Source organism: Paroedura picta, chromosome 2 (genome assembly GCF_049243985.1).
Source record: "Paroedura picta isolate Pp20150507F chromosome 2, Ppicta_v3.0, whole genome shotgun sequence".
Taxonomy (NCBI): domain Eukaryota; kingdom Metazoa; phylum Chordata; class Lepidosauria; order Squamata; family Gekkonidae; genus Paroedura; species Paroedura picta.
The window spans coordinates 7,797,943-7,803,420 of NC_135370.1; the positions used below are offsets into that span (position 1 = coordinate 7,797,943).

At 49.5% G+C, this 5,478-nt stretch overlaps 1 non-coding gene across 1 annotated transcript; it reads right to left on the minus strand.

Annotated features, from left to right (window-relative positions):
- Positions 1-1,126: 1,126 nt before the first annotated feature.
- On the minus strand, positions 1,127-1,201 carry TRNAR-UCU (transfer RNA arginine (anticodon UCU)). Its single transcript has one exon. It is a non-coding gene; the product is annotated as a tRNA-Arg (tRNA).
- Between the last annotated feature and the right edge of the window lie 4,277 nt (positions 1,202-5,478).

Sequence of the window (5,478 nt, forward strand, 5' to 3'; positions counted from 1 at the left end):
AGGCTGCAGGCAGGATACATGGCAACACATCCGTGGATGGAGAGAGCTGAGCCTAATTGAGGCTTCTTGCTTGCTTCTGCAAAGCACACTGATCTGTTCTTCCTGAAGGAGCCCAGCTTAAACCACAATTCCAGAATGACCACTTGATACCACTGGTGAGCACATAAAGTATAGTTTGGCAGCTTAGCAACGACAGTTCAAGGTTGACTTCACCAAATTACTTGCTGATTCCAACACCAAGCCATGTTCCTTCCTTACTCCAAGAACCTTGGGGCAAATGGAGGGGAGGAGGGGATGTCCCAGAAAGGAAGTGAGCCAAGTCAGCCAAAGAGGGAATGAGGAAGGGACAGTCCCTTGCCCAGCACAGTCAGAGCAATGGAAGCAGGGCAGTGGGGCACTTGCAGGAATGGGGTCATCTGTCCCTGCTCCTCACTTCCCTTGCTGCATGTTCCAGAGTTTCAGCAGTACCTTTTGGGCGGCTTGTTGTCCATTGCTGAATGCAGCTTTCCTGACGTTATGGTAAGTTTGGGCTGTACAAAGCTCAATAGTGTAAGGGGCAGCTGAGACACCATGGTATGTGTGCTCCAGTTTTGTACTCCAACTGATGGGCTGTGGCTTCCAAATAATACTTTTCTCAGTGTCATGAATTTCTTTCCTCGGAAAGTTTGGTAAACATGGCCAGGACCCCCCAAAGCCCTGTCACCATGCTGCGCGAATGCATCTGCCAATGATGCCTGCAGTAGTTCCAGTAGACAGGCAGAAATGGGTCGATGAATCCATCAGGCATGCACATGAGCTGGGCAAAAGAGGGGACAGGATGCACCCAATCCTGCCAAATTCCACCTGGACAGTCTTGCTGGCACGCTAAGTGTCATTGCCTCAAACGCTGAAGAACAAAGAACGAATTTTTGGTTATTTTGTCAGTCGTTTTTAAACACTACCCAAAAGAACTTTGGGAATTCTTCATTAGGCATCCCTCTGTAGCAAGACAAATTCGAACTTCTCTTGTGAAAGGTGTAAAGCCGCCCCATCCGGAATCAGACCCTCTGCCCCTCCGGGTCTGAACTGCCTCCTCTGCCAGGCAGGAAAAGGACTTCCAGATCACCCCAGACCGGATCCTTTTGAACGCAGAGGCCGGGAATTGAACCCAGGACCTTCTGCACAGAAAGCAGAGGCTCTACCACTGAGCCACAGCCCCTCCCCAAGACATGCGTGATGTGTGAGAGAGTCATTCTTTGTACACACAGGTGTCAACCGGGCCTTACTGACATGCAGGCCAAATGCAGGCACAGCTGAGAGCACCCCCCTGAAATGCCCCACCAAATTCCCACAAAGAGAATTGCAAAGGTTTCCATAAAAATTCACCGTTGTGAAAACCACCGTCCTCTCTGGCAATATTTTACCGTTCCTCGGGCACGCCTGTTGGGCTGGAGCTTTGCAGACGCAGAGCTGCAGCAGGCCCCTTCGCCGTGATTCTCTCGGGCAGCCTCTGTTCGACTCCATTTGGGACTCATAAGTTGAGTCATAATAAGTTTGCATTTCCTAAACGGCGCGGTGGCTCCCTGTGACACAGACGGATGGCGCTTCAGCTGTTTTGCATCAAGGGTGGAATATTAAGCATGCCGCCGCTATCATTCTTGATCAAGAGCAAACAGTCCCCAACCGATCCAAGGGGGGGAGGCATCCGGCCAGAACAGAATGCATTACTCTTTGTTATTGATGGGACCGTTGCATGGGTGGAGGGGAAGGCAGACGCCGCCGGATACGGCAACAGGAATGTCTGGGTGCTCGGGTGAACTTATTGCAACCATTTCAAAGCACTCTGCCAGCTTATGCCAGAGGAGGGGCTCTGTGCGGAAACAGGCCACTTGGGGAAATCCCGCGCACACGTCCCACCGTTTCCTGAAAGATCGGCTAAATAGCTGCCGCTCCAAATCCCAGAACTCGTCCTCAGGCAATTATTTCATGGCGGGCAGCCCGATACCGTTGGGTTCCCAGCAATTACTGGCAGTCCCGGGATTCTTTTTCCCAATTGTCTTCTTCAAGGCGGAACAGCCAAATCTCAAAAGCTGAGGGGAGGATTGGTGTGTGTGTGTGGGGGGGGGGAGGGGGCTGTTCCCCTCACTCTTCCTGCCAGTATTTGGCTCATGCAAAATCATCCACAGTGGCCTTTCCTTCCTCAGGAGGAAAGACCCAGGAAGAAAAGAAAGCCAGGTGTTTGGTTCTGCTGGGATCACAAAGACTTCAGTGCTGATTAAAAACCTTTCTGACGGGCCGAAAAGGCTGGGTGAGCGCTCCTATGGCAGAGGGGTGATCCCCACTTCCACATGATGCCACCACCGGGCCGGCCCCCTCCCACGCCTGATACACTTCAGGGCACCATTGCTCCTCATTAAGGGAACGGGGATATTTTCTGCATTCCCTTAGCTGCCCTGAGGGCAATGGAGCCGGCCCATGTGGATGTGGAAAAGCCGGGCCTTCCCTGCCTGGTTCTTCCTTGTCTACAGCACATCAGCAAAGCCAAAATAGGCCCCAGTTGGCTCCGTAGTTCTTTGCGGTGCCATTGTGCCAAATGGGGCATTCTTTTTTATCTGCAGGAAGGTAGGATTGCAATCCCATCTTCCTGCAATTAACTCCCCCCCCTGCCGCCACCCCCTTGCAAGCCAGAACCTTTCCATTCCAGCTGCGTCCATCGGAAAATGTGTCCCCCATAGGAACACAGAAAGTGGAGGAGCATGCAGGTCTACCACAACACACCAGCGGCAGCCTGGAGTGGTACCGCTGCTGTGGGATTGCCCTTAGAGTGACTTACAAAGCCAGCTCGTGCAGAAATATCTGCAGCTGACTCTTCATTCTCCTCACACCATCTGACATCCAATCACGTTTCGGGGGGGGGGGGACATGGGCAGGAAGCCTAGCAGGAGGCTTAGTTCAGATCTGCCTACGGAGACGAAGAGAGAGTTTTGGTGTCTGACACAGTAAAAGAGAAGGTAGTTCTAAGGGTACCTGTCCCTCCTGCTGAAGCCTCAATTAGCTTCAGTTTATGTGCCTCAGCCCAGTTTCTCCTCTGACTATCTGAAGAGATGTGCTGCAAATCTATTCTCCAAAAGGCAGCTGCAAAATAAATAGAGCCCACAGAAAAGAAAATAGTGTGAAGAAAACATGTAGAATTATTTTCTGCAGAAAGTGGTGGTGGCTACAAACATAGACAGCCTCAAGAGGCGACTAGAAAACCATACGGAGCAGAGTTCCATGAGTGGTTATGACCCACAAGGTACAAAATACAACTAGCAATAAAGCTCGTCATGCAAAAATATACTACAGGCTGTAGAAAACTGTTGATACTCAGGAAAAAGGTGAACACACAAACATTATTATATATATAAGAGCAAAGGAATTAAATAAATCCTTCCCTTAATATGTAGCACAATTCTCTCTCACCCTTCCTCCAAGGATCTTAGAACACAATATATGATTCTACCTTCCCTCGTAAAACTGTCCTTAAGTGTGTTAGGCTGAAAGACGGAAAGAGAGAGAGAAAGAGAGAGCAATTGGCCAAAGGCCACTTAGCCAGTTGCGGAACAAAGAATCTGAACCCGCTTCTCTAGAAGACGTTTGCTCATCCCTAAAGCAGAGCACGGCACATGGTGTGTTCTCATGGGACAGCTGAGATGGTTCAGATGGTGAAGGGACATCACAGGACCTGGCGAGCTCATGATGGCCTTGCCTGGAAATAGGATTGCTGTGAGGTTTTGTCATACTCCCAATAAGCAGACTTCATTTAAGGAAAATCTCTTTATTGAAGGAATAATGAACTCAGCATCACGGGGTCTTTGCTAAGACTAAAGATCCTAACTAAATGGCCCTTATCTACCCCTCACCCTTAGCCCCTCCCAATGCCAAAAGGTTTGGGCACAAAGACTCCTTGCTGACAAAATGGACAGTCTTTTGCCTGGCCTCTTTGCCAGTGCCCAAGGTCCTGGGAGAGACAGCTGCTCCCATGCACAGCATAGTGGGAGGCAGGGAGCATAAATTGCAGGCTTGCTACATTCATGCCTATCCCAGACAATAACTAGAATCCCATACAAGTTGACTAAGCTACAAATCAAAGGGCTACACAAGATGCATGCATAAATAATTGGCAAAGGCGGGCTAATGAGAAATACCAGGTTGGATAGCAAAAGCATAACGCATGGTTTAGACCAGGGGTAGTCAAACTGCGGCCCTCCAGATGTCCATGGACTACAATTCCCAGGAGCCCCTGACAGCAAACGCTGGCAGGGGCTCCTGGGAATTGTAGTCCATGGACATCTGGAGGGCCGCAGTTTGACTACCCCTGGTTTAAACAGTTGCTAATTTGGGTTTGTTCCTGAAGATTTGGTTCCTGAAGCCAGGGAGGGACAAGGACCTCAGAACACAACAGACTTCACCCTTCCAAAACAGCTATGTCGTGATTTCCAACTTCTGGAGAGGAGTTGGACATCTGGGAGTACTCCAGCCCCACCCCGGGGGGTGGGGGGGAATGGGCACCTTAGGCTTCCTTTCCCACCCCCCAAAATCTCCATCAAGTCTCCATCCACCCTCCACATCTCTGCCTCGTGCCAAGGCATGATCCGGTGAAGGGTCTGGGTAGGACACGCGCCAAACAGGTGATTTGAAGGCCCTGTAAATGCCTCCCTCCAGACCCTTCCCAGGCTGCAGAGAGTAAGCTAAGCCTCTTTCAATGCTCCCCCACACCCCCCTCTGAAGTTGGCAAATACTGATTTTTATTTACCAGGCCAGGCTTGATCAAAGTCATTGTGGCTTTCCAGTCCGTTGCTTGGTCACCATTTACAGTTATAGGCTCTAAATATTCCTTATTTAGATCCTCCTGAAGTCTCCAGACTTGCCTCAGAGTCTGACACTGGGGTTTCAATGGCTGTTTCAACCCTTTCTCCTATTTTTACAGTTTTTGGTGATATTTGGATTTGTCCCTTCTCTAATTTTAGACAATAATCCTTTACATGCCCTTCTTGCTGACTGTGATAACAAGTTATCCCTACTTAGACAAGTATGGGGGTGGCTCATTTTTTCCTGAGGTGCCACAAACTTTATTTTTCTTGATGGAAGGTAGTGGAAAAGATTCCACCTCAATCTCATCTAATAAAATGGTGGCTTCATCAACCAACTGTTTTTAAATTTTTATCCCTCAGGAACCATCAAAATTGTGAGAGCACTTGTCAATAGAACTGCAGAAGGCCAATGAATTAGTTTAGGATGCTTAGGGCTGATCCTGCATTGAGCAGGGGGTTGGACTAGATGGCCTGAATGGCCCCTTCCAACTCTATGATTCTATGATTCAGTTCAAATGCTGTAACTTTACTCCCTTCAACCCACCTATTCAAGGCTCTGTCTAAACTAGCGATCCCCAACCTGTGGGCCACGGACCACATGTGGTCCTTCAACTAATTGGAGGTGGGCCCCAAATGACGCCTTCTC